A 24,677-nucleotide genomic window follows, 5' to 3' on the forward strand; every position below is an offset into this window, starting at 1 on the left:
AATGCCAGGGTTGTGGGTTCGATTCCCACGGGGGGCCAGTACAAAAAAAAGAATGCGTGAAATGAAATGTATGCATTCACTACTGTAAGTCGCTCTGGATAAGAGCGTCTGCTAAATGACTAAAATGTCAAATGTAAAAAAAGTGATAACAGATGTGGTATTCTGTTAAATACATGTATTTACATTTGGAATTCATGAGTGCCAGTAGTGTGTATAACTGTGAATTTTAAATCATCGAAGGTTAACATTATTATTATTATAGTATTTAGAAATGTGTACTTATACCTTAATAATACTGAAATGTTCAGAATGTGTACACGCCACAGACATTTTATATAAAGCTCTCTACACTCACTGAGTGTTTCATATGCGATCTCTTGCCTCAACCCAGTCAGTCTGCCATGCAACCCCCCTTCTTTACTTTCATCTTCTCAGCTAAATGTCAGCAGTCTCCAGTTTGTAGTCTTGGTGGGTGAGAAAGAGAGAGAGAGGGATCTGCCAGAGGCTTTAGACATCGAACATCTCATTTCCCTAAAACACACTTTTAATTAAACAAACAACCATAAAAAGAGGAAAAAGGAAAAGGGGGGAGACTGTCATAGAATTCCCTGTGTGAGGAGGAGTTCGTTAATATTTACAGACCCTGCGGTGTTTCCAGACCTTATTTTAGTCTGTCCCAAATGGCACCCTAGTGCTGGAGAGTGGGACCAGAGACAATGGCCGCATCCCAAATAGCACCCTATTCCCAATGTAGTACACTACTTTTGATGTGTGGTATGCAGGAGGCATACCACCCACATCTGTAGCCATGAAATCCTTTGAAAGGCTGGTCATGGCTGACATCAACACCATCATCCCAGACACTCTGGATCCACTCCAATTTGCATACCGCCCCAACAGATCCACAGATGATGCAATCTCTTTTGCACGCCACACTGTCCTTTCCCACTGGGACAGAAGGAACACCTACGTGAGAATGCTGTTCATTGACTATAGTTTAGCATTCAACACCATAGTACCCTCCAAGCTCATCACTAAGCTAAGGATCCTGGGACTGAACACCTCCCTCTACAACTTAATCCTGGACTTCCTGATGGACCGCCCCCAGGTGGTAAGGGTAGGCAACAACACATCTGCCACGCTGACCCTCAACATGGGGGCCCCTCAGGGGTGCGTGCTTAGTCCCCTCCTGTACTCCCTACTCCAGCACCATCATTAAGTTTGCCGATGACACGACGGTGGTAGGCCTGATCACTGACAACGATAAGACAGCCTATAGGGAGGAGGTCAGAGACCTGGTAGTGTGGTGCCAGGACAGCAACCTCTCCCTCAACGTCAGCAAGACAAAGGATCGTGGACTACAGGAAACGGAAAGCCGAGCATACCCCCATTCACATCGACATGGCTATAGTGAAGTGGGTCGAGAGCTTCAAGTTCCTTGGTGTCCACATTACTAAGGATCCATTATGGTCCACACACCAACACAGTCATGAAGAGGATACAACAACACATCTTCCTCCTCATGAAGCAAAAAATATTTGTCATGGGCCCTCAGATCCTCAGAAAGTTATACAGCTGCTCCCTTTAGAGCATCTTGACTGGCTACATCACCGCTTGGCATGGCAACTGCTTGGCATCCGACCGCAAGGCACTACACAGGTAGTGCGTATGGCCCAGTGCATCACAGGGGCCGAGCTCCCTGCCATCCAGGACCTCTATACCACGCGGTGTCAGAGGAAGGCCCTAAAAATAACATGGTGTCGAAGAGGATGGCTGACATTTTACATGCTCCTAACCAATTGTGCTATTTTGTTCGTTTTTTCATTGTTTGAAACTTATTTTGTAACTTATTTTATACATAATGTTGCTGCTACCGTCTCTTATGACCGAAAATTACTTCTGGACATCAGAACAGCGATTACTACTCACCACGAACTAGAGAAGCTTTTTCCTTTAACGAGTCCGGCGTGAACGATATTTCCTGCTCTCCCAGGAACAGGCTCAAATCCTCGTCATTTGCGTGAAGAAAAGACGGAAGAAAAGAGGACACAGATAGGGCTGCCTTCTGAGAATCAGTAGGCAAGCGAGTAAACTCCCACTGCCATCATTCTACTTGCTAACATGCAATCATTGGAAAATAAAATTGATGACCTACAATTACGATTATCCTACCAACGGGACATTAAGAACTGTAATATCTTATGTTTCACCGAGTCGTGGCTGAATGACGACATGGATAATATAGAGCTGGTGGGATTTTCCATGCACTGGCAGAACAGAGAAGCTATGCCTGATAAGACAAGGGGTGTGGGGGGTGTGTCTTTTTGTTAATAACAGCTGGTGGGCGATGTCTATTATTAAAGAAGTCTCGAGCTATTGCTCGCCTGATGTAGAGTACCTTATGATAAGCTGTAGACCACACTATCTACCAGAGTTCTCATCTATATTATTATTATTATTATATTATTATTATTACTACCATCTATTTACCACCACAGACGAATGCTGGCACTAAGACCTCACTCAACTAACTCTATAAGGCCATAAGCAAACAAGAAAATGCTCACCCAGAAGCGGTGCTCCTAGTGGCAGGGGTCTTTAATGCAGGCAAACATAAATCAGTTTTACCAAATTTTGACCAGCGTGTCACATGTGCAACCAGAGGGAAAAAAACTCTAGACCACCTTTACACCACACACAGAGATGTATACAAAGCTCTCCCCCGATCCTCTATTTGTCAAATCTGACCATAATTCTAACCTCCTGATTCCAGCTTACAAGCAAAAACTAAAGCTGGAAGTACCTGTGACTCGCTCAATACGAAAGTGGTCAGATGACGCGGATGCTACGCTACAGGACTGTTTTGCTAGCACAGACTGGAATATATTCCGCGATTCATCCAATGGCATTGAGGAGTATACCACCTTAGTCATCGGCTTCATCAATAAGTGTATCGACGACGCCGTCCCCACAGTGACCGTACTTACATATCCCAACCAGAAGCCATGGATTACAGGCAATATCTGCATCGAGCTAAAGGCTAGTGCTGCCACTTTCAAGGAGCGGGACTCTAATCTGGACGCTTATAAGAAATCCCTCTATGCCCTCAGACGAACCATCAAACAAGCAAAGCGTCACTACAGGATTAAGATTGAATCCTACCACACCGGCTCTGATGCTCATCGGATGTGGCAGGACTTGAAAACTATTACAGACTACAAAGGGAGACCCAGACGTGAGCTGCCCAGTGACGCGAGCCTACCAGACGAGTTAAATGCCTTTTATGTTCACTTCGAGTCAAGCAACACTGAAGGATGCACAAGAGCACCAGCTGTTCTGGATGACTGTGTAATAAAGCTCTCGGTAGCCAATGTGAGCAAGACCTTAAAACAAGTCAACATTCACAAAGCCGCGGGCCAGATGGATTACCAGGATGTGTACTCACAGCATGCGTGCATCACCTGGCAAGTGTCTTCACTGGCATTTTCAAACTCTCCCTGACTGAGTCTGTAATACCTACATGTTTCAAGCAGACCACCATAGTCCCTGTGCCCAAGGAAGCGATGGTAACCTGCCTAAATGATTGCCGCCCCGTAGCACTCACATCATTAACCATGAAGTGCTTTGAAAGGCTGGTCATGACTCACATCACCAGCATTCTCCCGGATACCCTAGACCCACTTACATTCGCATACCGCCCAAACAGATCTTCAGATAACTTAATCTCAATCACACTCAACACTGCCCTTTCCCACCTGGACAAAAGGAACACCTATGTGAGAATGCTGTTCATTGACTACAGCTCAGCATTCAACACCATAGTGCACACGAAACTCATCACTAAGCTAAGGACCCTGGGACTAAACACCTCCCTCTGCAACAGGATCCTGGACTTCCTGACGGGCCGCCCCCAGGTGGTAAGGGTAGGAAACAACACATCTGCCATGCTGATCCTCAACACTGGGGCCCCTCAGGGGTTTGTACTTAGTTCCCTCCTGTACTCCCTGTTCACCCACGACTGCGTGGCCAAACACGACTCCAACACCATCATTAAGTTTGCTAACGACACAACAGTGGTAGGCCTGATCACCGACAACGATGAGACAGCCTATACGGAGGAAATCAGAGAACTGGCAGTGTGGTGCCAGGACCTCAACCTCTCCCTCAATGTGAGCAAGACCAAGGAGCTGATCATGGACTACAGGAAAAGGCGGGCCGAACAGGCCCCCATTAACATCAACGGGGCTGTAGTGGAGCGGGTCGAGAGTTTCAAGTTCCTTGGTGTCCACATCACCAACGAACTATCATGGTCCAAACACACCAAAACAGTCGTGAAGAGGACACGACAAAACATTTTCCCTCTCAGGAGACTGAAAAGATTTGGCATGGGTCCCAAGATCACAGCTGCACCATCGAGAGCATCCTGACCGGTTGCATCACCGCCTGGTATGGCAACTGCTCGGCATCTGACCGTAAGGCGCTACAGAGGGTAGTTTGTACGGGCCAGTACATAACTGGGTCCAAGCTTCCTGCAATCCAGGACCTATATAATAGCTAGTGTCAGAGGAAAGCCCATAAAATTGTCAGACTCCAGTCACCCAAGTCATAGATGCTTTTCTCTGCTACCGCACGGCAAGAGGTACCAGAGCGCCAAGACTTGGACCAAAAGGCTCCTTAACAGCTTCTACCCCCAAGCCATAAGACTGATGAACAATTAATCAAATGGCCACCGGACTGTTACATTGACCCCCACCCTCCATTTGTTTTGGACAATGCTGCTGCTCTCTGTTTATTATCTATGCATAGTCACTTCACCCCTACCTACATCTGCAAATTACCTCAACTAACCTGTACCCCTGCACACTGACTCGGTACCAGTACCCCATGTAGGTAGCCTCTTTATTGTGTTACTTTTTATTATTTTAAATGTTTTACTTTAGTTTATTTGGTAAATATTTTCTTCACTCTTCTTGAACTGCACTGTTAGTTAAGGGCTTGTAAGTAAGCATTTTCCAGTAAGGACTACACTTGTTGTATTTGGCGCATGTGACAAATAAAGTTTTATTTGATTAAATTAGAAAATTGTCTAAGACTCCAGACACCCAAATCATAGACTGTTCTCTCTGCTACCGGACGGCAAGCGGTACCAATGCACCAAGTGTGGAACCAACAGGACCCTGAACAGCTTTCACCCCCAAGCCATAAGACTGGTAAATAGTTAGTTAAATAGTTAACCAAATAGCTATGCCGACTACATGCATTGACCCTTTTTTCACAAACTTTTTTGACTCATTACATACTCTGCTGCTACTGTTTTTTATCTGTCACTTATTCCTAGTTATATCTGCATATTTACCTCAACGGCCTTGTACCCCTGCACAACATCTTGGTACTGGTACCCCTTGTATGAAGCCAAGTTATCGTTACTCATTGTGCATCTATTATTACGTGTTTTACTTTTCTATTATTTCTCTATTTTCTTTCTCTGCATTGTCCGGAAGGGCCCATAAGTAAACATTTCACTGTTAATCCACACCTGTTGTTTACGAAGCATGTGACAAATAACATTTGATTTGATTTGACACAGATCATAGAAATGTCTTAGTTGTGTTCTGTGCACTAGAGTTACAAGGCTGTAAATAGTCACGGTGCATGTTGAGGCCTTGTGTTACCATCTGAACATTAGGGTCTATGGATTGTCTGGCATCCATCCCCATTCATTCTGGTGAACTAGTATCTCACTTTAGGTTCCAGCCAGAGGCTGTGGAGACCAGGGGTCAGTGGATGTAACTTCTCCTTACAGCCCTCAGTAGTCCGGTGGCCCGCAGCCATTCCAGCTGTCTGTCAGGTGCCGGCCTTAGTCAGCATCACGCTGAGACAGGAAAGAAAACAACCGTACAGTTTGTAAATGTTACATTTCCTTTTAATTGCAGGGTAAATCACATCATAAGACAGAGCCACTGAAACAGATTCCCCAAATATAAATCTCTGTCCAGCTCCAGTCTCAACACTTGTCTTGCATATGTAGTAAGGACAGTAAATCTCCTAATTAGCTTGTTGCCTTGTTGTCAGTGTGTTGCAGCCGGTCGTTAGGAAAGGAAGGAGGGAGGAAGGGGTAGTGGCAGAGCTCAGGCAGATGGCTGCATGTTTCCTCGTTGAGGAGGAGGAGATGGAGGATGAGAGGGAGGAAGAGAGGACGAGAGGAAGGAGTGAGGAAAGGAGAGGAAGGCCATGTCAGATGTTACTTCTTCAGGCAGGTGATCAACCACCAGCATCCTCCCTCCTCCCTCACCTCCACCAACAGCCACAGGAGCAGAAGGTAAGAATAGAACAAGTCTTGTCAGATTGCATGTAAATACATCCCATGTTTAGAGGGATGATACAGTATAGTATATACAATGCCTATTCCCGAAACAAACAACTCTCGCCTCGGATCTGGGATCTGGGATCTGTAATCCAGAGTGTATTTCCTCTAGTTATTAGTCCCTGTTAGTACTGTCACATATCTATACCTCTTAGAGTTGAGCTCGGGGACCAAAGTTGGCCCCCTTTATTAAGCTGATTTCATTATAGTGTGAATACGCTACTGGATGATGTGGGACTATAAGTCCCGCGTGTCTCAGTTGGTAGAGCATGGCCCTTGCAACGCCAGGGTTGTGGGTTTGATTCCCATGAGGGACCATTGCAAAAAAGATATGCACTCACTACTGTATATCGATCTGGATAAGAGCATCTGCTAAATGACGCTTTGTGCAGTAAAACGTCACATTAAATGTTTCCCTTTTATGTCCCAAGAGTGTGACCAGAATAAGCTAATAAAATGAGTAAGAGCTTGTTCCAGTACAGAATTAAATATATGTAGTGTTATAATGTCTAGTCCATTCTGAACTGACCTGGGAAATTCTAAAATATGATTCAGTAGCCTGTCCCCAGGAGATGAACGTGTTTTTGAGATCCGGACTAGGGTTTAACCTGCGTCTGGGAAACTAGTCTTCAAGTGAAAGTGAAAGGTCCAGAAGCAGTACCAAAGGCAGTACAGTATAAAACACTGATTCTAGAGAGGGAAGGCAGCTGTAAAAGTCAGTCTCCCTCAATTGACCACTCCTGAAACTCATCCACCATATTAGGGCTAAATGATGGCTCCTGTAAAGACTCAACTGCCTCCAGTCATGGTATGTGTCTCAAATGACACCCTATCCCCTATATAGTACTCATGGGCCCTGGTCAAAAGTAGTGCACTATTCGAGATCAGGGTGTTATTTGGGACGCATCCTTGGCTAATTAAGATGGGGAGAACAAAAGAGAGCGTTGGGCCGGGGAACTTATCTCTCCTCCCTCCCTCCAGATGTTGAACTTGATTTGAAAAGAAATGGAGGGATCGGGGGGGGGAGGGGGGAATTGGTGGAGTGTGTTTGTGTATATTTATGTGTATTTGTGCGTGTGTGTTTGTGTGTGTGAAGCGGCAGCAGCAGCACCTGTAGAAGAGGAAGCGGACATCAGGAATTATTGTGTTACCATGATGCCAAATGGTGAGATAGATAGGTCTAAATCTGGGGCTGCGGCTGCAACGACCAATTAATTAAATATAAAATGTGTTTGTCAGATCTTGTTGTGGTGGATGAGACCCTCATGACAGGGACCCTCTTGTCTTATTATTCTCTTTAAATATTGGTTTTCTGATTTTTGTCAGCAACAGGAAACCCACAACTAATGCTGTTGGTGTGGTACTACATGATGTGGAACATGTTGGCTTCATTTGTTTTACAGTGTTGTATTTCTGTTGGCTGTAACTCCATATGTAAATCTGTATCTGTCCTTGATGTATCAATGCTATGGGAGGCAATTTTAAAAATATTTGTTGTTTTTGGGGTAAGGGAAGGTCCTGAAGAGACACTGCTGTTTTTATCAGGCGTTTTTGTGTTTGAGACAATTATGTCCATGGATTGAACTTGAGGTGACACCTGGACCTTTCCTGGTCATACTGTAGCTATTTGTGTGGTGATTGATTTGGATTCCTGGGAAGGTCTGTGCTGTCATTGGTACAGTAGCTCACAGTACAGCGACAAGGGCAACAGACTATTGTCAACTTATGGCTATGGGTACTTGTAAGAGGCTGAAACTGCATGCTCAATGCATATGTTTGTGAATTTGTCTAAGTATGGACTAAGTTATTTCTCCTCTTATCATTTTAAACATGATTATGATTGTAATAATGATTATTATCACTAACAATGCTAATGTATAGCCTAATATAGAATTGTTTTATGTCACGGTTGTCAGTGTCACATAATGTAACTGAAAATGTCTAGTGTCAATGGTGTTGAGATGTTCTTTTCTCTGAAAAGATCTGATTGTAAGACCTGCATATTACTTCAAAGTCGGATTGTCCTATATTGCTTAGTTTAATTAAATGATATCCAATGATATATATATATTTTAAATTTTCAATCAAAGAACCATTATTGGAAAAAGGTCATTTCAAAAACTGCGTTTTCTATTACAAATTCAATTACCGGCCTCAGAAAGGAATGATGAGAAAGGGAGGTGTCATTGAGTATAATTCTTAATGATAGACTCCGGAATGTAATAACTCTGCCAATTAACAATTTTTATTTGATTTAGGTAGATTTTATGATATTCTTTCACAATATCAATTACATGAAGTGGTTTGTATGGCCGATGTTAATACTAGGGGAGATTGGAGGGAAGAATCCGTTACTAATTATGTATCCTTATAACCAGTTTCCATTTTAGAACTTTAATCAGTAAAAAGCATTTGTAGGTCATTACTCACGAGACCGTAGCTTAATGTATAAAGAAAACATAGGGATATGGATTGTGTGTCATTTTACTTATTTATTTGGTTATAGAAAACATTTACTTCATGGTAATAATTATCCATAACATAATAACTATTTCATATAAAATATGACGTTTTACTTTTAGAAAAATATGTCAAATCTAGTGCATTCATGAAAATAAACCAAACGTTTTTTTTTTGTTACCATAAAGGCGGTCTTTATTTTATATGGTGCGTCAAATCATCCTCGGCCTCACGTTTGTAAGGGAAGTCTTCCCTCAGTCTGTCTGGGTAGGACTACTTACAGTTGTGACAAAGAGATATCAATCAATCAATGACAGTCAGATGTCAATTCAGTGCAGCAGTAGCTGAGATCAGCTCTTTAATTTGCTAACACTGCGTTATTCTGAGAACTGAATATTTAGCAATTTGATAGAGCTTTGCTGTTTGTGCAGATTGCACAGATTAATTTGCTTGCGTTATTAAACATTTTCCTCAGCTGCAACTGCTAACATGAAGTCCCAGAGAGAGATCAATGACCAGAATACTCACGCTACATAATGTGAAAGAAATTGAAGGTCTGTTGTTTCAAATCCTGATAATACATTGCATTAGCAATATATGTTATTCTATATTACTTTAAATGGCGTTTTTCTTTAGACTTTTAATGCAGACTTTTAATGTAAGCTACTGTCAGTGGCCATCTGCACAGACTGTCTGCCAGGGGGCAGTATAACCCAGAGAGGTGATCAGTTGATCTTTCCTCCACCCCAAGTACAGGGAACAACAGAAAAACATCAGGCCAAGATCTTCAGGTGACAATGTCTTCCACCACAACCCTCAATAGCTTTTACTTTATCTCAAAACGGCAAATACATTAAAAATAGGTTAACATTCTTTGAAAGCTCTCAAGGTTGCACATCAGGATTTCTTTGTTTCATTTGCTGAGTGTTTACTTTCACGTAATTCTATTTTAACAAATAAAGAAGATAAGAATTCAGGGGCAAAATATTTCCCTCATTTGGAAATACATCATGATGTAATTTCACATTTGCTATTAACTGTCCAATATATGATTACAGAATGAAATAACACAATACCTTTCATTTGTTCAGTTTTTGATGTCCCCTTCGTCTTCTACAGCTGCTGCTGCCGCTACACACACAAACACACGCACAAATACACATAAATACACACACACACACACTCCACCAATCCCCCCATCCCTACTTTTCTTTTCAAATCAAGTTCGACATCTGGAGGGAGGAAGGAGAGATAAGTTCAGAATCAAATACATATTAGATATAGCATTTGAAAACAATTACTAAGTCACTGAATATGAACAGATTTATGCATTCATGAATAAGCATGACTTATTAGTACTTAATAATGAAAAGGACTCATAGTAGGCTACCGAAAACACAGTGGATTCATATTTTCATTTTCCTGTATGAATTAATTTAATCATTTTAATTAACAATGGATGAGGTATGCGAGTATACTTTTCATCATATCAAGCTGATCAAAGTAGAATTGTTCTCTCACATCCCTGAGTTCAGGGTACATTAGAGTGCCTTCAGTAAGTATTCACACCCCTTGACTTTTTCCACATTTTGTTGCGTTACAGCCTGAATTTAAAATTGATTAAATTAAGATTTTGTGTCACTGGACTACACAAAATACCTCATAATGTGAAAGTGGAATTATGTTTTTAGAATTTGTTTACAAATTCATTGAAAGTGAAAAGCTGAAATGTCTTGAGTCAATAAGTATTGAACCCCTTTGTTATGGCAAGCCTAAATAAGTTCAACAGTAAAAATTTGCTTAGATACAGGCGTCCTTCCTAACCACATTGCCAGAGAGGAAGGAAACCTTTACAGAGCTTAATGGCTGTGATAGGAGAAAACAGAGGATGGAGCAACAACATTGTAGTTACTCTAAATGACAGAGTGAAAAGAAGGAAGCCTGTACAGAATAAAAATATTCCAAAACATGCATCCTGTTTGCAATAAGGCACTAAAGTAAAACTGCAAAAAATGCGGCAAAGAAATTAACTTCATATCCTAAATACAAAGTGTTGTGTTTGGGGCAAATCCAACACAACATATCAGTGAGTACCACTCTTCATATTTCCAAGCATGGTGATGACTGCATCATGTTATGGGTATGCTTGTCATTGCCAAGGACTAGGGATTTTTTGGGGATAAAAATAAATGGAATAGAGCTAAGCACAGGCAAAATCCTAGACAAAAACCTGGTTCAGTCTGCTTTCCAACAGACTGGGAGACAAATGTACCTTTCAGCAGGACAATAACCTATGACACAAGGCCAAATATACACTGGAGTTGCTTACCAAGACAGCATTTAATATTCCTGAGTGGCCTAGTTATAGTTTAGACTTAAATCGGCTTGAAAATCTATGGCAATACTTGAAAATGTCTGTCTAGCAATGATCAACAAACAACTTGACAGAGCTTGAATAATTTTTTTAAAAGTGTAAGGTAAAGAATAATGTGCAAATATTGTACAATCCAGATGTGCACAGAAAGACTCACAGCTGTAATCACTGCCAAAGTTGATTCTAACATGTATTGACTTCAGGGGTGTGAATACTCAAGAAATTTCAAAAAGCATGTTTTGACTTTGTCGTTATGGGGTATGGTGTGTATACAGGGGAGAATTTCTTTTTTTATTCCATTTTGAATTCAGGCTGTAAACAAATTGTGGAATAAGTCAAGGTGTATGAATAGGCACTGTATAATCTCACACACTGTATAATCTCACACACTGGCACTGTATTATTTCTCAGCGAGGTGGTAGAAAAACCTTCACAGATTTATAAGGGATTTTGTTCAATATTTAGGGACAATATTATAATCATAAATCCCTTTCCCCGTGTAGCCTATTGTAATTCTGTGAACCCTAATCTAGAAAAAAAGTTCACAGAATTACAATAGCTTACATATGGAAAGGTATTTTTGTTAAATATTTAGGCCACAATATCAGATGTGAGTTGACTGAATTCATTGACATTATGATCACAAATGAATGGATGGTGAGCAGGTGACTGAAAGCAAAATAGGTAACAGAAAACCCACAGATACAGTCTTTCGCTAATGACTAGTTTAGTCTAAACTATTGACTTCATATGATGCTCCTTTCCCTCTCTTTTATATCACCCCTCTCCCTCCCTCCTTCTCCTTCTCCATTCCTTTATTTTAGTTCCCTCTCTTTCATTTCCCTCTTTTGCTCTCCCTCTTCCTCTCTCTTTTCTATCCATCTCTCCACGCTCTCTCTCTTTTCTTTCTCTCTCCCTTATCTTTCTCTCTATCCCTCTCTCTCCCCCTCTCTTCCTCTCTCATTTCTATCCCTCTCCCTCTCTCCCCTAGCTTCCTCTCTCATTTCTCTCCCCCTCTCTCTCCCCCTCTCTTCCTCTTCTATCCCTCTCTCTTTTCTTTCTATCTATCTTTCTCTCTCTCTCTCGCTCTCTCTCTCTCTCTCTCTCTCGGGTACAGGGTGTCTATCAGTTCAGCCGTAGAAAGGGTATTATTAAGCCTGGCCGCATGTGTGTATCTGTTTCTGTGTGTGTGGGTGTGTGTGTGAGTTAATGCGTACCTCTCTCTGTCTTTGTGTGTGTATGTGTGCGTCTGCGCATCGGTGAGTGCGCAAGAAGCAGCTGGTCCACGCTGTTTTCCTGTGCTCTGCCTTGGGGAGGCCCCAGCCCCACATCCAGCCCCCAGCCCCACCTCCAGCCCCCAGCCCCACCTCCAGCCCCCAGCTCTACCTTCAGCCACCAGCCTCACCTCCAGATGCCAGCCAAACCTCCAGACGCCAGCTCCAGCCCTACTTCCAGCCCAAGCCCCAGCCTCACCTCCAGACCCCAGCTCCCAGCCCCAGCCCCACCTCAAAAGCCCCAGCCCCACCTCCAGCTCCTAGCTCCCAGACTCAGCCCCCCTCCAGCCCCCAGCTCAACCACCAGCCCCAGCCTCATCCCCAAGCCAAAGCCCAACTTCCAGCCCCACCTCCAGCCCCAGCCTCAGCCCTCAGACTCAACCCTCCCTCCAGCCCCCATCCCCCAGCCAAAGCCTAACTTCCAGCCCCACCTCTAGCCCCAGTCTCAGCCCCCAGTCTCAGCCCCCCCTCCAGCCCCCAGCTCTAGGCCCCAGACCCAGCTCAGCCCAGCTGTGATTGATGTGCTCCTGTGGTTGACTGTGTGCAGGCCGGAGCACTGGGACAACACCGTCCAGACTGATGTTTATTTGTTGACAGAAACCGCCTCCCTTGCCTCGTCGGTCAGGGCAGGCAAGCTGCAGGCTAGCTTGTCAAACATCTTAATCTTTACAAACCAACCAACTCAGATGATGCTCAGAAAGGGCAGGCTGGGGTTGCTTTTATTGTCAGCTATTATGGTAAACAAAACTCTTCATGGTTTTGTTGTTTTAGAAGATAAGGCTTTTCAAAGAATGATGGAAGATGATGTTCATCAATAAAAATATAATGCTTTCTTTACAAAGTGTAATAGATCACATGTAGCTAGTCTAGAGATATGGAAGAGGTTGTCTCTGGATTGGCTTTGGTTAATGCAGAAAAACATTGCTGTTCATATCAGACTGTATACCACAGGTATGACCAAACATTACTTTTTACTCTTCTAATTACGTTGGTAACCAGTTTATAATAGCAATAAGGCACCTCAGGGGTTTGTGGTATATGAAATAAGTCATGGGGTATGAATACCTTTTGAAGGCACTGTGCGTTGCGTCATGCGAAGAACAGCCCTTAACCTTGGTATATTGGCCATATACCACACATCCTAGGCCTTACTGCTTAAGTGTAGTGTATGCCACATGAAAAGGTAATTGCTTTAGAGAGGCTATATGTTTTAGTCATTATTAGTTACATATGGTAGGCTGGGCGGGCCATGCAGTCTAAACACAACGGGAAAATTATGTTTTTTCCTCTACAATGATACAAAGATTAATGATGACATTCTAACCGTGAAGTGAGGGAGAGTGACATGATCGTTTCTCTTTGATCGTGTTTTGACTTGGGGTTCTTAATAGAGCGCTGAGTGAAAGCTAGCTTTGTATGCTCTGGCGAGACGAACAGAAACCTCCTCGAATGTGACATTCTGGAGCGGTTCAAGGAAATGATCGGCCAAAGTGCAATCAACAGGCCAAGCCAAAGCCCCATGGCTAACTCCCTGTGGGGCTATAAGGTGTATACCACTGGGGTCTGTAGTGCAGTCGGGGGCTGCTTCCCAAATGGCTCCTTATTCACTCTATAGTGCACTACTTTGGACCAGAGCCCTGGTCAAAAGTAATGCAGTAAATAGTGAATATGCTGCTATTTGGGACACATTCAGGGCAGGCCCTCTGGGGAATAGCTGGGTTGTGGAGCTCACTGGTGGAGACGGATTAGGGTAGTAGTTTGTTTATGTTTCAGATGGAATCAAGAAGCATGTTGTGTTCACATTTGCATGGAGGGGAGCTGGTATTGCAATGCGTTTTTTTTAACTATCATTGTCTGTGGAAACAGGTTATAATAACATAATTATAGTACCCTCCTATAAGTTATAGTGGAGCAACAGGGCCAAAAGCAAGATCTTAACATCTAACTCTGGATGAGCAAACAAAAAGGGATGAAGATATACACTACTGTTCAAAAGTTTGGGGTCACTTAGAAATGTCCTTGTTTTTGAAAGAAAAGCACATTTTTTGTCTATTAAAATAACATCAAATTGATCAGAAATACAGTGTAGACATTGTTGATGTTGTAAATGACTATTGTAGCTGGAAACGGCAGATTTGTAATGGAATATCTACATAGGCGTACAGAGGTTCATTATCAGCAACATTCACTCCTGTGTTCCAATGGCACATTGTGTTAGCTAATCCAAGTTTCTAATTTAAATTAGAAAACCCTTTTGCAATTATGTTAGCACAGCTGAAAACTGTTGTTCTGATTAAAGAAGCAATAAAACTGCCCTTCTTTAGACTAGTTGAGTATCTGGAGCATCAGCATTTGTGGGTTCGATTACAGCCTCAAAATGGCCAGAAACAAAGCACTTCCTTCTGAAACTTGTCAGTCTGTTCTTGTTCTGAGAAATGAAGGATATTCCATGCGAGAAATTCCCAAGAAACTGAAGATTTCGTACAACGCTGCGTACTACTCCCTTCACAGAACAGCACAAACTGGCTCTAACCAGAATATAAAGAGGAATGGGAGGCCCCGGTGCACAACTGAGCAAGAGGACAAGTACTTTAGAGTGTCTAGCTTGAGAAACAGACACCTCACAAGTCCTCAACTGGCAGCTTCATTAAATAGTACCCGCAAAACACCAGTCTCAACGTCAACAGTGAAGAGGCGACTCCGGGATACACTGTATTTCTGATCAATTTGATGTTATTTTAATGGACAAAAAATGTGCTTTTCTTTCAAAAACAAGGACATTTCTAAGTGACCCAAAACTTTTGAATGGCAGTGTACATTCAATTCTCAGTTCGTTTTGGTAAATCCAGTTACTTGTAGTACTTCTGAATTATATATTTCACACAAGCTCAACAGATAAAGGTATCAATGGGGAAACAGTGGCACAAAGCACAGGCTGTGCCCCAAACCATTTGGTCTACCATCTCTCTCTTGCTCTTTCTCTCTCTCTCTTCTTCCCTCAGGCCACATTGCCTGCATACATTTGTTTTAAGTCAGCCTGCCTTCCCTCCTTCATCCCTCTGTCTGTCCTTTTATCACTCATCCTCACTCCAGGTTAACTGTAGACTTGTAAAATGAACAACCCGGATCAGTGTCCCTTCCACGGGACGTTGAGCTAACGTAGGCTAATGCAATTAGCATGAGGTTGCACAGTGAGGGAAAAAAGTATTTGATCCCCTGCTGATTTTGTACGTTTGCCCACTGACAAAGAATTGATCAGTATATCATTTTAATGGTAGGTTTATTTGAACAGTGAGAGACAGAATAACAACAACAAAAAATCCTGAAAATTGTTTGAGGAGAGTGCACAATCAGAAAGATTTCTGGCTCCCAGGTGTCTTTTATACAGGTAATGAGCTGAGATTAGGAGCACACTCTTAAAGGGAGTGCTCCTAATCTCAGTTTGTTACCTGTATAAAGGACACCTGTCCACAGAAGCATTCAATCAATCAGATTCCAAACTCTCCACCATGGCCAAGACCAAAGAGCTTTCCAAGGATTTCAGGGACAAGATTGTAGACCTACACAAGGCTGGAATGGGCTACAAGACCATCGCCAAGCAGCTTGGTGAGAAGGTGACAACAGTTGGTGCGATTAATGGAGAAACACAAAAGAACTGTCAATCTCCCTCGGCCTGGGGCTCCATGCAAGATCTCACCTCTTGGAGTTGCAATGATCATGAGAATGGTGAGGAATCAGCCCAGAACTACACAGGAGGATTTTGTCAATGATCTCAATGCAGCTGGGACCATAGTCACCAAGAAAACAATTGGTAACACACTGCGCCATGAAGGACTGAAATCCTGCAGCGCCCGCAGGCCCCCCTGCTCAAGAAAGCACATATACATGTCCGTCTGAAGTTTGCCAATGAACATCTGAATGATTCAGAGGACAACTGGATGAAAGTGTTGTGGTCAGATGAGACCAAAATGGAGCTCTTTGGCATCAACTCAACTCGCCATGTTTGGAGGACGAGGAATGCTGCCTATGACCCCAAGAACACCATCCCCACCATCAAACATGGAGGTGGAAACAGTATGCTTTGGGGGTGTTTTTCTGCTAAGGGGACAGGACAACTTCACCGCATCAAAGGGACGATGGAAGGGGCCATGTACCGTCAAATCTTGGGTGAGAACCTCCTTCCCTCAGCCAGGGCATTGAAAATGGGTCGTGGATGGGTATTCCAGCATGACAATGACCCAAAACACACGGCCAAGGCAACAAAGGAGTGGCTCAAGAAGAAGCACATTAAGGTCCTGGACTGCCCTAGCCAGTCTCCAGACCTTAATCCCATAGAAAATCTGTGGAGGGAGCTGAAGGTTCGAGTTGCCAAACGTCAGCCTCGAAACCTTAATGACTTGGAGAAGATCTGCAAAGAGGAGTGGGACAAAATCCCTCCTGAGATGTGTGCAAACCTGGTGGCCAACTACAAGAAACGTCTGCCCTCTGTGATTGCCAACAAGGGTTTTGCCACCAAGTACTAAGTCATGTTTTGCAGAGGGGTCAAATACATATTTCCCTCATTAAAATGCTAATCATTTTATAACATTTTTGACATGCATCTCTGGATTTTTTTGGTGCTATTCTGTCTCTCACTGTTCAAATAAACCTACCATTAAAATGATCGACCGATCATTTCTTTGTCAGTGGGCAAACGTACAAAATCAGCAGGGGATCAAATACTTTTTTCCCTCACTGTAAGTAACAAGAACGTTTCCCAGGACATAGACATATCTGATATTGACAGAAAGCTTACATTCTTGTTAATCTAACTGCACTGTCCACTTTACAGTAGCTACTACAGTGAAAGAATACCAGTCTATTGTTTGAGGAGTGTGCACAATTTTGAACATGAAAAGTTGTTAACAAATTAGGCACATTTGGACAGTCTTGATATAACATTTTGAACAGAAATACAATGGTTCAAAGTTTCAGTCAAAAATCTTTGCACATACACTGATGCCATCTAGTGGCCCAAATCTAAATTGCACCTGGGCTGGAATAATACATTATGACCTTTCTCTTGCATTTCAAAGATGATGGTACAAAAAAAAATACAAAAGAATAGTTGCTTTTTTCTTTGTATTATCTTTTACCCCATCTATTGTGTTATATTCTATTACATTCATTTTAGGCGAAAATTGAAACAAATGGGGTAATCATTTTAAGAGCATATAAAGAAATACATGTTCTCAATGTAACACCTATGATATATGAATTTATGTCGTAATTATTTTTAGCCGAGCTGCTTCTATCCTCTTACTCCCACAGACCAAAAGACAAATGAAGACTTTTTTTTGGTAGGGTTGTGTGTTGTGCTGGTTATGTCAGCATAGAGAGAAGGGACAGACTGGTTAGGACTGTGCTGTGGTTGGTTTAATTTCTCATGGTTCGGAAAGGTTCAGAATGAAAGAGGCCAACACATGGCTAAGTCTGAATCTTGATTTTGGTCTTTATTTTCTTCCTTTCTTAACTCTTATCATATGGCTTGGCACTGGCAATGATTTGTTATATTAAAATAGACAATTGACTAGTAATGCAAGTTGTAAATCTCATCTGTAGATATTATCTGCTTCTGAGTATGCTTGTACTAACTTAGGATACTGTAGATCCATGGAGCAACGTTGTTGGAGATCAACTGGACTGGTCTCGGCTTGGACAGAGTCCCTGAGGATCAACACACACTACAGGCACTCACTCCAAGGAAACCACAACTGAGACAGCCAGGTACCATTCATCCACTCCACAATGTCTTAAACTTTGACTGAATCTCCACCAGGCATAATAAAAGCAGCATCACCCAGCCACTCTACACCGACAGGCGACCAGGTGCCCATCTGATGCAGGGATAGACATGAGAGAAGAGAGATTTATCTCCCATAATGCATGGTCTTGGTGAGACAATGAAAAATGGACCCCACCAGCGACTTGTCAATACCAGGGCCGGAGATGCACCGATGGTCGTAAGTCCTTATTTAATACGATTTTCCTTAACATGATAGCTCTTGTTACATTTTCACCGCTTGTCTGTCAGTTTGACATGGCGATATTCCCCCTCTCCTCGCTTCCTGGTCGGTATCATTTATTTCCAAACACTATTTCACAGCCGAGTGGCTTTAACAAGGTATTATACAGTATTGAGGCAGACTCAGAGAGATAAAATTGTGACAGATACAACACTTTTTGTGTGAAAATACAGAATCTTGTAAATAGTAGGCAGTCTATCGAGATGGCAGAGCTTACTGTAAAAAACTGCCCTTATACAGTGGCTTCGGAAAGTATTCAGACCGCTTGACTTTTTCTACATGTTGATATGTTACAGCCTTATTCTAAAATTGATAAAATAAATAAAACACACTCAGCAATCTACACACAATACCCCATAATGACAAAGTGAAAACAGGTTTTTAAAAAACAGAAAAAATCTTATTTTCATAAGCATTCAGACACTTTGATATGAGACTCCAAATTGAGCTCAGGTGCATCCTGTTTCCATTGATCATCCTTGAGATGTTTCTACAACTTGATGGGAGTCCACCTGTGGTAAATTCAATTGATTGGACATGATTTGGAAAGGCACACACCTGTCTATATAAGGTCCCACAGTTGTCAGAGCGAAAACCAAGCCATGAGGTCAGAGGAATTGTCTGTAGAACTCCGAGAGAGGATTGTGTTGAGGCACAAACCAAAACATTTCTGCAGCATTTGTATTTATTATGGATCCCCATCTAGATTACTAAATCCATGTGTATGTACAGTGTATGTTATCGTGTGTGTGTGTGTGTGTGTGTGTGTGTGTGTGTGTGTCTGTGCCAATGTTTGTGTTGCTTCACAGTTCCCGCTGTTCAATAAGGTGTTTTTTTTATCAGTTTTTTAAATCTAATTTTACTGTTTGCGTCAGTTACTTGATGTGGAATAGAGTAGTCATGGCTCTATGTAGTACTGTGTGCCTCCTGTAGTCTGTTCTGGACTTGGGGACTGTGAAGAGACCTCTTGTTGCATCTTGTGGGGTATGAATGGGCGACCGAGCTGTGTGCCAGTAGTTTAGACAGACAGCTCTGTATATTCTACATGTCAAAACCAATCAAAATAAAAAAAGTAATGATGTCGTCAATATTTCCTCTACTATAAGCCAGGAGAGATTGACATGCATATTATTAATATTAGCTCTCTGTGTACATCCAAGGGCCAGCCGTGCTGCCCTGTTCTGAACCAATTGCAATTTCCCTAAGTCCTTTTTTGTGGCACCTGACCACACGACTGAACAGTAGTCCAGGTGTGACAAAACTAGGTCCTGTAGGACCTGCCTTGTTGATGGTGTTGTTTATTATAGACAGACTTCTCACCATCTTAGCTACTGCATCAATATGTTTTGACCATGATAGTGTTACCCCAAGCAGTTTAGTCATCTCAACTTGCTCAATTTCCACATCATTTATTACAAGATTTAGTTGAGGTTTAGAGTTTAGTGAGTGTTTTGTTCCAAATACAATGCTTTTCGTTTTAGAAATATTTAGGGTTAACTTATTCCTTGCCACCCACTCTGAAACTAACTGCAGCTCTTGAGTGTTGCAGTCATTTCAGTTGCTGTAGTAGCTGAAGTGTATAGTGTTGAGTCATCCGCATACATAGAAACTCTGCCTTTACTCAAAGTCAGTGGCATGTCGTTAGTAAAACTTGAAAAAAGCAAGGGGCATAAACAGCTACCCTGGGGAATTCCTGATTCTAACTGGATTGTATTTGATATGTTTCCATAGACCACATTATAGCAGGGGGTGTAAAGCCATAACACGTATGTTTTCCAGCAGTAGACCATGATCGATCATTTCTAAAGCTGCACTGAAGTCTAACAAGACAGCCCCCACAATCCTTTTATCATCAATTTCTCTCAGCCAATCATCAGTCATTTGTGTTACTGCTGTGCTTGTTGAGTGTCCTTCCCTATAAGCATGCTTGTAACACTTTGGGCTTCGTGGGTGTGGAGTCAGGCGTAGGAAGCAGGAAAATGTTTGGTACAATATGTAATTTAATAAGTACTGAAAACCGAGGAAATATGTCCAAACACAACAGGGCGAAACAATAACCCCGAAGTCCAAAACACATGTACCACAAAACATACAAAGTGACGACACGTAACAAGCCCGCACACAGAACAGGTGGAGAGGCGGGCTTAAATAATAAAACTAATTACTAATGGGAAACAGGTGTAACTCATAAAGACATAACTAACAGAAAAACGAAAAAGGGATCGATGGCAGCTAGCAGGCCGGTGACGACGACCACCGAGCACCACCCGAACAGGGAGAGGAACCGCCCTCGGCAGTAGTCGTGACAGTACCCCCCCCGACGCGCGGCCCCCGCAGCGCGCCGACACCGGCCTCGAGGTCGACCCGGAGGACGAGGCGCAGGGCGATCCGGGTGGAGGCGATGGAAATCAACTAACAATGATGGATCCAGTATGTCCCCCACCGGGACCCAGCACCTCTCCTCCGGACCGTACCCCTCCCAGTCCACGAGGTACTGCAGGCCCCCCACCCGGTGTCTTGAGTCCAGAATGGAGCGTACTGTATACGCCGGGCCCCCCTCGATGTCCAGAGGGGGCGGAGGGACCTCCGGCACCTCACCGTCTTGTAGGGGACCAGCTACCATCGGCCTGAAGAGAGACACATGAAACGAGAGGTTAATACGATAATAAGAAGGGAGTTTTAATCTATAACACACCTCGTTTATTCTCCTCAGGATTTTGAAGGGCCCTACACGCAGTGGACCCAGCTTCCGGCAGGGCAAGCGGAGGGGCAGGTTTTGGGTCGAGAGCCAGACCCTGTCTCCCTGTGCGAATATGGGAGCCTCACTGCGGTGGCGGTCAGCGCTCCTCTTTTGCCTTTCTCCTGCTTGCTTAACCTGTTGGGGGTAGGGGGCAGTATTGACACGGCCGGATAAAAAACGTACCCAATTTTATCTGGTTACTACTCCTGCCCAGTAACTAGAATATGCATATAATTATTGGCTTTGGATAGAAAACACCCTAAAGTTTCTAAAACTGTTTGAATGGTGTCTGTGAGTATAACAGAACTCATATGGCAGGCAAAAACCTGAGAGGATTCTATATGGGAAGTGGCCTGTCTGACAAGTTGTTGTTCATCTTGGCTCTTTTTATTGAAGACTGAGGATCTTTGCTGTAACGTGACACTTCCTACAGCTCCCATAGGCTCTCAGAGCTCGGGAAAAAGCTGAATGATATCGAGGCAGCCTCTGGCTGAAACACATTATCACTTTTGGCAAGTGGCCGATCAGAGGACAATGGGCTTAGGCGCGTGCCCGAGTCGACCCCATGCTTTATTTTCTTTCGTCTGTTTACCTAAATGCAGATTCCCGGTCGGAAATATTATCGCTTTTTTTACGAGAAAAATGGCATAAAAATGGATTTTAAACAGCGGTTGACATGCTTCGAAGTACGGTAATGGAATATTTCGAATTTTTTGTCACGAAATGCGCCATGCTCGTCACCCTTCTTTACCCTTTCGGATAGTGTCTTGAACGCACAAACAAAACGCCGCTATTTGGATATAACAATGGATTATTTGGGACCAAACCAACATTTGTTATTGAAGTAGAAGTCCTGGGAGTGCATTCTGACAAAGAACACAAAAGGTAATAACATTTTTCTTATAGTAAATCTGACTTTGGTGAGTGCTAAACTTGCTGGGTGTCTAAATAGCTAGCCCTGTGATGCCGGGCTATCTACTTAGAATTTTGCAAAATGTGCTTTCACCAAAAAGCTATTTTAAAATCGGACATATCGAGTGCATAGAGGAGTTCTGTATCTATAATTCTTAAAATAATTGTTATGCTTTTTGTGAACATTTATCGTGAGTAATTTAGTAAATTCACCGGAAGTTTGCGGGGGGTGTGCTAGTTCTGAACGTCACATGCTAATGTAAAAAGCTGGTTTTTGATATAAATATGAACTTGATTGAAAAAAACATGCATGTATTGTATAACATAATGTCCTAGGTGTGTCATCTGATGAAGATCATCAAAGGTTAGTGCTGCATTTAGCTGTCTTATGGGTTTTTGTGACATTATATGCTAGCTTGAAAAATGGGTGTCTGATTATTTCTGGCTGGGTACTCTGCTGACATAATCTAATGTTTTGCTTTCGTTGTAAAGCCTTTTTGAAATCGGACAGTGTGGTTAGATTAACGAGAGTCTTGTCTTTAAAATGGTGTAAAATAGTCATATGTTTGAGAAATTGAAGTAATAGCATTTCTAAGGTATTTGAATAACGCGCCACAGGATTCCACTGGCTGTTACGTAGGTGGGACGATTTCGTCCCGCCGGCCCTAGAGAAGTTAAGGGATTCCTCTACAGCTCTTCAGGTGCCCTTGGAGCGCTGTACCCAATCCTCCACCGCAGGAGCCTCGGTCTGACGCTGATGTCATGGTGCCAGGACCGGCTGGTAGCCTAACACACACTGGAAAGGTGACATGTTAGTGGATGAGTGGCGGAGTGAATTTTGCACCACCTCAGCCCAGGGTAAATACCTCGACCACTCACCTGGCCGGTCCTGGCAGTACGACCGCAGAAACCTACCCACCTCCTGGTTCACTCTCTCCACCTGCCCATTGCTCTCTGGTTGTTAGCCGGAGGTTAAGCTAACCGAGAACCCCAGATGCTCCATAAACGCCCTCCATACATGGGACGTGAACTGGGGACCCCGATCAGAGACGATGTCCTCTGGCACCCCGTAATGCCGGAAGACATGGGTGAATAGAGCCTCCGCAGTCTGTAGGGCCGGTAGGGAGACCGGGCAACGGGAGGAGACGGCAGGACTTAAAAAAACGATCATCAACTACCAGAACCGTGGTATTCCCCTGAGACGGGGGAAGATCGGTAAGAAAGTCCACCGACAGGTGAGACCACGGCTGTTGTGGAACGGGGAGGGGTTGTAACTTCCCTCTAGGAAGGTGCCTAGGAGCCTTGCTCTGGGTGCATACCGAACAGGAAGAGACATAAAACCTCACGTCCTTAGCCAAGGTGGGCCACCAGTACTTCCCCCTAAGGCCTTGCACTGTCCTCGCCACCCCAGGATAACCCGACGAAGGTAGCGTATGAGCCCATCGAATCAATCGATCACGAACACCAAGCGGAACGTATTTACGACCGGTAGGACAATTTGAAGGCGCAGGCTCCATTTGCAATGCCTGCTCAATGTCCGCGTCCACCTCCCATACTACTGGTGCTACCAGCTTAGAGGCTGGAAGGATGGGAGTAGGATCGATGGGCCTATCCTCAGTGTCATAGAGGCGGGACAGCACGTCAGTGTTAGTGTTCATAGAGCCTGGTCTATATGACATCCTGAACTGAAATCGGGTGAAAAACATGGCCCACCTTGCCTGACGCAGATTCAGTCTCCGGCTGCCTGGATATACTCCAGGTTCCGGTGGTCAGTCCAGATGAGAAAAGGGTGTCTAGCCCCCTCAAGCCAATGTCTCCACACAGTCAGAGCCTTAACCACAGCTAACAACTCACGGTCCCTCACATCATAGTTATGCTCCGCCGGACTGAGCTTCTTAGAAAAGAAAGCGCAGGGGCGGAGTTTCGGTGGCGCACCCGAGCGCTGTGATAGAACGGCACCCACCCCAGCCTCGGATGCATCCACTTCCACTATGAACGGCAAAGAGGGGTCCGGGTGCGCCAACACGGGCGCATCAGTGAACAGCGCCTTCAACTGGTTGAAGGCTCTGTCCGCTTCAGCCGACCACCGCAAACGCATCGGTCCCCCCTTCAAAAGTGAGGTAACGGGAGCCGCAACTTGGCCAAAACCCCGGATAAACCTCCGGTAGTAATTGGCAAAACCCAAAAAACGCTGCACCTCCTTCACCCTGGTGGGAGTCGGCCAATTACGCACGGCATTAACACGATCACACTCCATCACCATCCCTGAGGTGGAAATGTGATAACCCAGGAAGGAAACAGCTTTTTTGAAGAACTCACATTTCTCAGCCTTGACATATAGATCATGCTTCAGCAGTCTACCAAGCACTTTGCGCACTAGAGACACATGCTCGGCACGTGTGGAGGAGTAAATAAGGATATCATCGATATACACAATCACTCCCTGCCTGTGTAGGTCCCTAAGAATCTCATCCACAAAAGATTGAAA

This window comes from Salmo salar, chromosome 10, assembly GCF_965601325.2.
Source record: "Salmo salar chromosome 10, fSalSal1, whole genome shotgun sequence".
NCBI lineage: Eukaryota > Metazoa > Chordata > Actinopteri > Salmoniformes > Salmonidae > Salmo > Salmo salar.